Source organism: Protopterus annectens, chromosome 2.part1 (genome assembly GCF_019279795.1).
Source record: "Protopterus annectens isolate FY-2018-M chromosome 2.part1, PAN1.0, whole genome shotgun sequence".
NCBI classification, from domain to species: domain Eukaryota; kingdom Metazoa; phylum Chordata; order Ceratodontiformes; family Protopteridae; genus Protopterus; species Protopterus annectens.
Window position 1 is genome coordinate 591,772,867 of NC_056729.1, and position 12,236 is coordinate 591,785,102.

Below are 12,236 nucleotides of genomic sequence, written 5' to 3' on the forward strand. Positions count from 1 at the left end.
AAATTAGATAGAGATATCAAACAATATCAGTGTAAAGCAGTTTGCCCTACCAGTAAATTGTATATTGACAGGCAGGGTTCAAGTAGTAGGGGTTTTAGTTATTACCCTAATGATTGTGAAACAATGCATGAACTGGATGATGGTGTATGTAATGATTATTTTGGTAATGATCATACAGTGGATCAACCTGAGCATCAGGATTTTCTTACATTGAGGCACTCGGAAAGAATAGTGAACAGGAATCAAGGAAGGCGTTATTCTTACAGCCAAGTAGTTCAAGGGTGAGAGGCAGGGGCAGATATTAGAGGATGCTGACCATCAGATTCTTCACACCTCTCAAGGTTTTAGTATTTATAACTATACCGACAGGTTAATTACTGAGGAATTTTTTTCATTGTTCTCCAAAGGATTTAAATTTGCCCCTACTAAAATTCCTGATGTAGGTAAGGTTTTATTGGATATACAGTTATATGCAAAAAAGTTAAACTTTAAAATCTTATTTTCCAAAAACAATGAAGGAAATATGGGTTCAAATCAAAGTGCAATCTTTTAAAAAAGTAGTACATTCAATCCCCCTTTGCATTTTTTGGTTGGAACTTTCGAGAAAGCATTAAAAGAGGATGTTTACAAGTTGTGGGCAGAGAATAAGAAGGTATATTATAATTTGAATCAAAATGAGAGAATTTTAATGAAACAACTGAGAGAAGATAGGGGGATTCGTATTATGACAACGGACAAGGGAGGTGGCATTTTGGTTTTTAATACTGAAGATTATATTAATATAATGCAGAATATTTTATTCAATGTGGACAACTATTTACAAGTCTCCAGAAATCAAATCAATATTTCATACCAGCGCATTGATAGTTTCCTAGAAGAATATGTATTGGATCAGCGGATTAATCAGGAGACATATGATTTTCTTTCAGATTCCCACCACAAGGTGCCTGTGATGTTTGGTATCCCTAAGATCCACAAAAACATGTCGGCACCACCCTTCAGACCTATTGTAGTGGCTGGTGGTTTCAAAACCCATAATTTGGCAGTTTTTGTGGATAGGATGATTAAACACATTGCGGAAGGGGTACCACACTTAGTTAAAGACTCATGGAATTTTTTTGGGTCAGTTGAAACAGGACTTATAGTCTGCTGGAGTAACATTTTTGACCATTGATGTTCAATATTTGTTTTCTTGTATCCCTAGGAAGGCGAGGTTGAAATATTTTGAAGAAATGCTTTTCGTATGTTCTAAATTGCAACATGAAGAGGTAAATTTTTTATGTGAGATTATGGCTCTTATATTGGATAATAATTTTATTTATTTTGAAGGGCAATATTATCAACAGATCAAAGGGATGGCTATGGGGGCAGCTTGTGCCCTCGTCTATGCTAATATTGTCTTGCTAGGATGGGAACTGGAATATGTTTTTAAGAGTAGTTGTAATTTTTAAGAGTAGTTGTAATTCTGAGATTTTGTTATATAATAGATTTTTAGATGATATTTTTATTCTGTGGAAAGGTGATCAAAAGAGAATACATGGTTTTATTGAATATTTAAACAGTACCGCCTCTTTTTTTTAATTTATTTATGAGTACAATGACAGGAAAATACATTATCTGGATACCACTATTTCTAAAGAAGTGGAAGGTTTTAAATCTAGAGTGTATTGCAAGAAGACCTTTTGTAATGCATACCTTCATTGTAACAGCCATCATCCTTTAGCTCAGAAAAAAAGTATTATCAAGGGGCAGGCTATAAGGATTGCACAAATGACCTCACAAAAAGAGGACGCTGAGAATGAATTCATTAATTTGAGGAATATGTTTGTAGACAGAGGCTACCCCAATAATTTGGTTGAGACTATTCTACAAGGAATCCTTGATGAATGGGGGAAGAGATATAAGCCACTTTTAGGCAAAGGACCCTTGAAAGCACAGGAAGTGGGTGGTGTATTTATTTTAGAAACCCCCACCAATTTTGCACAAGCATGTGTTGTACAATATAGTCCCCTATATAGTGGGGTGAAAAATGTTTTATATAAAAATTGGAGCATTTTTAAAACTAATAATGAGATATCTAAAGTGGTGGGTGAGAAGCCTATTTTTTCTACTAAGGTGGGTGCCAATTTGAAATTAATCTTAGAAAACAAAGGTGGCGTGGGAGATCAGAACAATAAAGATGGTACCAAACCATGTGGGTGGTGCCCTCAGTGTAGTTTTTTTATGCAGATACCTTTTGTTACCTTATCTAACAGAACTGAAACTACAGTACTTTTTAGAAAGGGAAACTGTTTTACCAACAGAATTGTGTACCTTGCAAAATGTAACACCTGCATGGGATTTTATGTTGGTAAAATGGAGAGAACCCTCAAATATTGGATTTACAACTGAAAAAATGTATTTTAATTTGCGCTGCTTCTATGCTTTGCTGGATCCAAAGTCTTCTTAAGACACACAGTCTTGCTGTGCTGTTTACTGCTGAATCAGAGACACAGAGCTTTGCATGACTCCATCTGTAGTCTGTTTAAAGCACCAAGCCTTTTAAATTGCACACTGATAAAGACATATATTTTGCAGCTATAATCACAGTTACAGATAACTTATTTTTATAACAAACGACATGTACTCTTTCTGTCAGATTGTAGCATATATTTATAAAGTTTTCCTTCATTACAGATATGAATGATGACTTCTACATAATATGTCTCTCTCTCTCCCTCTCTGCCATAACTGAATTACTACAGTTGTTATATAGAGTGCTAGTCACACACATAGATGTTGTTATTTCCCCTTGGTATCTTTTTTTGGCCTTCTGTGGGAAGTCACATAATGTCTGTTTTTAGACTTTTTTATTGTCCTGTCAGCAGTTCTGCTGATGTGAAAATCCACAAATGCAAGCAATCAGAATAACAGAAGTATGAAAGGAAACATCTGTTCTGTTCCTATTGAAACAACATCACGTATTGCTGAGTTTATAAAAAAGGATGCCTGTTAATAGATATTTGTTCTGCAAACATGAGAAAATCATGTAATACTTGCTTTCCAATATTGCTTTGTTAGGCTTTTTCCTGATGCTGTGAAGAGAAGCCTGTCTGTTTTACATATAGTATGAATGCCCATTTTATATTGCTAAACTCTATATATACATTCAAGCAAACTTTTTATTCTATGCTTTATCTTTCAGTATATTTACAACAGAATTAATGTCAGCCTTATATTCATAATCTCTAACACAAACATTTATACAACATAAAAAACAAGAAAGAAACAAATGTCTTGTATAGGCACAGCATGTTATGTGAGAATTTTTCTGGTTTTAAATTTGCTATTTTGGACACGGTGCAAATAGACCTGAGAGGTGGGGACTGGAAGAACATTTTATGTAAAAAAGCGTTAATGTGGCAACTAAGGCTAGCTGCTAATCTGCAGCCTGGTTTAAATGATTTTATATAAATTATACCAGTATTGAAGGAAAAGGTAAGATAAATATAAAGTTATTATCACTTTAAATTAACATTTCAGTTCATTTGGAACAATTTGTTGAAATAATTTATTTATAGTGCATAAATTATTTGTATTTTCTTATGCATTTTATAATGGTGATGAAAAAAATTTTTACACGTTTCACTTTTAATTTTAATAGTGTAAACTGATTGGTTTATTTTTAGTCAATAGTAGTTGATTTTAACCTATTTAAATTCTTTTTTCTCCTTGTAGTAATTGTTCTGATGAAGTCAACTTGCATTGATGAAAGCGCCTAACAATTTGTGTTAAATAAAACCGTGTGGAGTCCAGAAACCCTGGTGGTGTTTTTTGGTTTATTTGTTCTTCTATTTGCACCATTGCACCACTTTTTGGGTTAATAGATATCAGTCAGTAAAATGTCACTCCATTCTCTCTCCTTACCTCCCAGTCACCACCAGTGTACCAAAAAGCTCTATCCTTGGTCCCCTTCTCTTTAACATTTTTACCAACATCTTCCATACATCCACACAACAGGCCAACATAATACACTAAGCAGATGATTCCACTCCCATTTGCATATCTGACAGCATGGTACACTTTAAAAAAAATTACTCAGGAAGCTTTAACAGCGACTGAAACATGACTTTGCAACTTACAACTCATGCTCAACCCAAAAAAGACCAGACTACAACTTCTCCCCCGAATCCCTTTCTCATGAAAAAAACAAAAATTTAATGTCCTCTCTCGATAATATAACCATTGAAGTCACATCTCATAGCAAATTATTATGGGTGATAGTGGATAATAATCTTACATTCGACCTGCATTTACAAAATTACATAAAAAAATAATTGAAAACTAGGGCTGTTTTACAGAGCTAAAATCTTTCTCGCCAAAACAACTAAAACCACACTTGGCACTACTTATCTCCTCCCCACTCTTCTTTATGATGCATCCATCCTTACTAACCTCCAGGCTTTACAAAAATTAAAACTTCAGTAATACTATAACAAAGCTGCCAAAATTGCAGCTAATACCCCTTTCAGAACCCACCACTGTATAGCACTAAAAAGCCTAAACTGGTTACAACTGCCTCCTCAACTAACATATCCACACCTTCTTGCCTCCTATAAAATTATCCGGCATCTGTCTGCCTGTCTAGCACTAAAAACCATTCTATGCAACTATGTTTCCAGTTGTTCATTGTGATCCAGTGACCAAAAAACTCCCGTCTATTTACAAACCTAGCAAATCTGCTGGGCATTGTTTGTACTCATACAAAATTGCTAAGGTCTGAAACTCCTTGCTTGTATCTGTTGGGTCAATACCCTCCCTCCTGTATTTCAAAATCACTCTGAAAGACTTCCTAACTACAATCTGGCTCTGTTCATGTTCAAAACCAGGATAAGCTATATCCCTAAATGTGAACAAGTGTAATTTATTTCTTTATACCTCCTCACTCTCCCTTTTTCACTTACTTCTTTACTTCTATCAAATTCTCTTACCCAACTTTCTCTCTAACTATGCCATAAGACTGTTTTTTCCCTCACTTCATATTGGAATTCCTATTTATATTAAACTAATTTACCTTTAATTTCTCTACAAACTATCTAAATTTTCTCTAAATATCAGATTGTCATATAACTTGTATCAATTCTTAATGAATGTTTTATATTATGTCTAATTTGTTATAAGTATTTAAACTGCAGATGTTTTTGTTTTATTTCTGAAGATTGTAAAATTATTATTCTTAAAATATTTAATAATAATTTGGAGCTTTTCTTCCCTATCCTCTGCTGTAAATAGGTTTCTACCCATTTGGACTTTTCCAGTATTCAAATAAATAAATAATAAATAATCACTATTGATGAGCCATAGTGGAAGATGGTGTTGAACCATGCTCATATGTGGTTAGGTAATGTGCAAGTCATCCCAAATTTCTTTGGAGAAGGCATGCACAGATACACATGTTAAAAATGGAAGAACTTTTCTGGTGGACTAATGCCCATCTTGGCCCATGGAAGGGGAAAAAACGTGCATGATATCTGTGCTATCCATCATACATAAAGCATGCATGACATCTGTGCTATCCATCATGCATACATTATCAAATGTATTCAACAGGTGGTGTTGCTATGCAGAACACCTTCATGGCCATGCAAATCCATCAGTTTGACAGTACTGGTTCTGCAAGCAGGCTCAATAATACACATACACATGTAATGTGAGTCATTACCATAGGATGTTTCCGAATCTCATTACCCACTCCCAGCATTGTGGGACTCTCTTACAGTCAGTCTTTCTATGTTGCAACGTACTGATATAGGAGTGTCCTATCACCCTGGATGATATTATTCCAGGGTCTGGAATGAACTGCAGGTTTGGGGTAGTGATGCAGGATGAAGACGCTATCCTGTACATTTTGGAATTTCACTTATTAAATGATGCTTATATACATAATTATGCAAATGTTGTCAATTTTATATTTCTTTAAATTTGTCAGCAACAAGCAACACAGATAGATTTGCCTGGCCTTGTAAAAAAGTTCACAAGCGGATGAAAAAAACTGTTGTCTACAGTTAGTGCTTAGCTTGAATGTTTACTGTTATATTTTAAGTTGTTTACTAACATTACAAAACTGAACATTACCTTGGCTATTGCAACTAATAAGATTCAGTTTAAGACTTTGAATCTAATCAATGATACCCCTGTAAAGATGAGTTTGTATTAAACAGTTCTACTGTTTATACTTCTATAGTAACAATTATGGCTCTAGATGTATAAACACTTGCTTGTACTGTGAGTTTATAAGTTGATTTTTTCAACAGATTCAGGGTGCAGTGCACAGAAATTAGAAATAAGCTTACCAGAACTCCTCTGGAGACAAGGAGTTAAATTAGGACTTTAACTGTTTACATGCCTCTCAAAGTGCACATTGATAATAGGTACAGTCACCCTTGAAAACTGGGTACATATAGCCAAAAAAAAATCTAGACATTTAATTAGCATAAAATTTAAATAGCAAATAACACATAACTCTTCCCAGTTCCAGAAGAAGTGTGGGGTACTACTCAGAAACACATTTAAAAGCAATGGAAACGGAGTAAAATCTGTAGACTTCAATGAACTGTATTGCAAAATTCTACCACACAAAGTCATTTAGTTGTATTTATTTATTTGACATTTATTTGACATTTGTTAACTGGGTAGGTGCCAGTTTTCAGCAGAGACCCAAGGAGAAAAGCCCAAAGAAAAGGTAAATAGTTTACAGTGAATTAAAAAGTAGTTACTAATATATTAAAAACGCATTCCCATATAAATTCAACACATACAATGTTACAATAATAAAATTAGAAACTGTATGATAGTAGGCAAAATGTAGTTGCATCTTATACAATGATTTAGAGTACATTTCTTTACCAAGAGAATGTATAACACTACAGATATAAGGCATCCATTGTATACAAAAGTGAACAGCTACTGAGACAGGATACAACAGATTGCAGTAGGCATAGAAAGTGTCCTCCTATACGTAGTCACTGTACAGTTTATTAAAGAAGCTTTAGTGATAATTAGTAACACACTTACAAGACTGAGGAGGATGTTGTATAGCCCATCCTGTAGAGCAAGTTCAGGATGAGAGAAGGAGTGATTGTTGACAGACGGAGGGAGAAAATTGAATGAAGGGGAGGTTGATACAAGAAGGGAGATGTAAGATAAGATGTGTGTTCTCTATAACCATCAACTTATGATGCTTTTAGTATTTCGGGGCTTTTTTTCTATAACAGCATCCTCCATATTCTTGCATTTTCAACAAATTCACCTCTTTCTCCGTTTCGCCTTCATGCAATAACAGGTGCTTAAAATTAAATTCATCTCCCTTTCTTCTGACAGTTTGCTGGGAAAATTCCTTAAAATGGCTGCTTGGAATGTCACTTGCTGTATCTGTAATGAGATCAGCTAGTCAGTCTCAGAGAATTATGTCTCAGGAATATGAAAAAAAGCTCAAAATATAGACAATTTTTGTAAAGTACAAGTGGACCTCAGTTATCTTCCATCTCTGTGTATCTACTTAAGCCTTATTTACTGAATATAAATCAAGCTGTCTGCAACCTTTATTGTTATACTTCTATTTAATTGTTTTGCTTCTGTTTTATGTACTATGTAATTGTATATACTGATCCTCAAGCCTGGGTTGTGGCTGAAAAGGGTCACGAGACCAATTAACTCGCCTGGTTATCAAATAGCAATAAATGAATAAATAAATGAATAAATAAATAGATAGATACACCAACCCAAAACTGGACCTGTTTTACCATGTCAAATCCTTCCTAAGAGATAATGTTTGTACTGCCACTTCCAGGGATTAACTCATTTCCTCCATTTTGCATGGTACCAAAACCCTAATAAAATTGCAGTGCTCTGTTTGTGTTATACCAGAATAGACCAAACTTAACAATAAAACTGCATGATTTACAGCATACAGCCGCTCTTGGTTGTACCATTGTATTGTCCTCTTAAGCCTAAACTGTGTTTCAAAAATCAGTTTGCTATCACTGACATCTCACTTGCCTTCACCGTTTTTTGTTCCCCTTCTGCTTCATTCTTTCTCACTACCCCACTTCCCACATCCATTGCTGGGCCTACCAGCCTCTCCTACTGCCCAGACTAGATTAATTCAAAGACTGGGATTGGCAATGAATCTATGGGCATCCGGTGGGGGGGGGGGGGTATTCCATTGACTGTTTCCACTGGGGGATTTTTTTCATTCATGACCTGCCACTTGTTATCCCATCTGCCTGTTACAACCAATGACTACTCCCTCTGTAGACCATGCCTCCACACTGGGAATGGCTAGTAGAAATTCCCCATCCCTCCCTCCCTGCCAGCACCATGGATATCTGAGCCACTAACTGAATCCAGGTCACCTTTGTGGTAGGTAGGGCTTTATCCGTCTGTACTATGGAACTGGCCCAGTTGCAGTCCTCATAGATGCCCTGCTCTGTATACCTTTACAGCAAGACTACATCTCAGGATCTCTATTTTGCTAAAGTCAACCTTCTAGTAGTTCCATCTGTATATAACAGATCTGGTGAATCTATCTTCCCCTTTTGAAGTATCCAGATTATCAAACAACCTATGTCACATGAACCTGTATTTATATATTTTAAGATTGATAACCAACTAATTCCACTAAGACACAAGCTGTGTTTTAGGATGAACAACAGAAGTAGTCAGCTTCACATACAGATCAAAGACCTTGACATCAATTCAAAACATATGTAACAAGACATCATCATCAGCCCCCTTTTTTCCCATTTTTCTACATAGGGTTGGGGTATCGTGTTAACTGTTGCCAACTCTCCCGATTCAGTGCCACACTCCTGCCTTCTTCAACACTCATGCCTGACTGTCACGATCTTCTTTCACACAATTCATCCACCTCTTTGCTGGAAGTCCTCACTTCCTCTTTCTTTCTTCCTGTCTGTCCCAAAGCTTCATTACCAGATTGTCTTCTGCTTTTCTACACATGTGCCCAAACCACTGTAATCTGTTCTCTTTGATCTTTTCTGCAATTGGAGCTACTTTGGCTTCTGCTCTTATCTCGTCATTTCTTCATTTGCCCCACAGTGTGCATCCTACCACCTTTCTCAGGCACTTCATTTCCATCACCTCTAGCTTCTTCAACTGTTCTGCCTTTACTGCCCAGATTTCTGTACCATACAGTAGTACTGGTCACATCACTGTCTTGTGCACCTTAGTTTTCAGCTTCTTTAGCATTCTTCTGTCATAGACTACACCTGATACTCTATGCCAGTTGGTTGCTGCCACTCTGATTCTAGACTTGAGCTCTTCATTCAGACTACCCTTCTCCTCAACTACTCCTCCCAGATACTTGAAGCTGTTTACCTCTTCCACTATTTTCCCTTCTATCTCTATTCTCAGCTTCTTCTGATTTCCCCAATTTGCTGCCATTACCACCATCTTATCTGTGCTTAGTTTCATCCCATGTGCCTTCAGATTTGCATTCCATTCTCCTATCCTTTGCTGAAGTTTTATCTCAGAGTCTGCTTGTACTGCCACATAGTCTGCATAGAGTAGCTTTGTTGCTCTGTCCCCTCCAACCTGTTTGCTAATGTAGTCCGTCACCAGTATGAACAGCAGTGGGCTCAGAGCTGAACCCTGATGTACACCCACACCCACTGGGAACCCTTCTGTGAGGCCGAACACTGTCCATACTTGAATCATTGGGTCCTTGTGCATAGCCTGCACTAATTCTACCAATGTTTCTGTGACTTCAAACTACTGCAGTACTGCCCAGATCAGCTTTCTTGGGACCTTGTCATAAGCTTTCTCCAAGTCTAGGAATGCCCAGTTAGAATTGTTAAATAAAAACAAATGATAACAACACAGGAGGCTCAGATGCAAAAGTTTACTAGTGTACACCAGGAGGCAAAAAACCATACAAGTACAGAGTTTTGTCTGACATGATGCAGGAAGTACACAATTTTATATAGTCTTTCATTTAGGCTGTGCCCACCTTACTGACGTGGTTAGTCACAGGGCACCTACATCACTATAGTCTACAATATTCTATTCATAAGAAAAAGCTGATGTTATATATTTTAAAAGTTTTCCCATGAGAATAATACAGCCTTGCAAAGCACCTGGTACATTATAATGTCTTTCTGTAAGTGTTGCTTTTCTCAAGGTTCCAGGCCAGCTCGAATACAATGGTCGGTTCTCTCTGGCAATATGCTTCTTTGTTCTCCCTGAAGCAGCTGTGTCTTATCTTCTGATACATTCACAAGGTCAATTATCTCAGAGGAAGGAATAAGAATATTCAATGCTTTATACATTTAATTTTGCTGACCCAGCAGATAATCATTAGTGAGAAACATAAGCTTGCTGAGCTAGCTACTGCCAGGGTCAGAGTTCAAACACACTGCAGTTCCAAGCTTCAAGCAACTACATGTAAAATCATTCTTATTGCCATATTGTAAATAGAATAAAATGCATTATATACTACTTGCATTTAAACTAGCACTTCATACATGTTTAAATACATATTTTTCTAACATCTCCCTCCTTTTAATACCTTTTATTCTATTCTGAAACATAAACAATGTTATATCGTCTCCTAGCCTTTTCCTTTAAGGATTTTTAACTAGGCAAGTCATTTAGTTTATATTTCGGAACAAGTTTCATCTGGAATCAATAGGTTCAATTCAATGTCTTGGTACAAAGTTTCAGTTACAGATATATCAACAAAATCTTTTACTAATCTTTTCACACAGGGAATCCCGCAACAGACACATGCTCCCAATAGGAGCAGACCAACACAAATAGCAATCAAAATATTCATTAGGATAGAACCCCACCCACCAAATAGACTCTGGAAAAAGTTCACAGTGGGTTTGGGCCTGGTTCAGTCATGGCCGATACCTGCTGTATTACCTCTAGGTGGTCGTTAATTTTGTGTCGATTGTCTGGTATATACGCACAGCATTCTTCTTTGATAAGCGCGCAAGTACCACCTCTCGCCGCTAGGGTGAAGTCGAGAGCCATTCGATTTTGTAGCACAACAGTTCTCATTGCATTCAGTTCGTCAGTCACTAGTTCGAGAGCAGAAAAAGTTGCGTTACTCATTACTTCGAGAAGCTTTGACAATATTCTCAACTCCCAGATCGATTTGACTGCTCCATATGCTGGAAGTATCCCAGCCCAGGATATAACACTGTCACTCAAGTCCATATGAGTCAATTTTTCTTTATCTTTCACGGAATGATGGTTCTTCCAACCAGCCTCGATTTTTCCCATTGGATTTACAGGTTTTCCGATAGGATCTCCAGATTTCCGGGCTACATCTCTTACATTTCGTATCTTACCTAGAGGTAATTCTGCAGTATGCCTTATAGCTGGAACCAGATAGCCCAAAAAACAACTGCCGGACCAATTCTCAGGTAACCATTTGTATGCCTTTTTCCCACAAATAAAATAACAGTTTTCTACTTTGGTACTGATGCGGGTTAGCTCTGAATGAAACATTTTTTTTCTATGACAGACAATTGTTTATGCAAGACAGGATTTCTCTGCACTTCACTTAATGTTGTTTTCATTAAGCTCAAATATGAATCATAATTTGTGCTACAAAGAGTGCTTTTATCTTTAGTCTTAATATAGCATTTATAAGATACAGTTATGTTACAGTTACTCCAACCCACTTGGAGTGTGTCATTTTTAAAGAAACATACAATTCCCCTCTGTGTAATAGGCAAATACAATGCAATTTTGTCCTGTGATTTTACAGAACCTGTATCGAAAAGTAAATTCTCCCAAGTCTCATTTATCCCCAAGGGGACAGCGGACATCAACAATCCTCCATATGCTGTTGGTATGGCAGTACAAACCCAGCAATTTGAAATGTTCATAGTCTCTACATATACACGCTTCATAGCTAGGTATGTGTTAAAGTTTGGATGCCAGTCTATAGATAGTTCATCACGTTTCTCTACTTTCACTTGTGCGGTTATATGTATGAAGAACCACAACAAAAGGAAAGTCAACACAATCATAGTCAATAAATGCATAGTTAGCAAGATGATTAAACAATATCTTCGGGGTTGATCTGTGTTTTTACTCATTTTGCTCTTGGTCATCCTGCCTTTGTTGTGTGTCAGTCACAAAATGTTTATCAAGCTGAAAATTCTTTACCGGTTTACAGTGCGTCAGGTGGACCCAGGACGACCTCTCAGCAACTTTGACTGCAG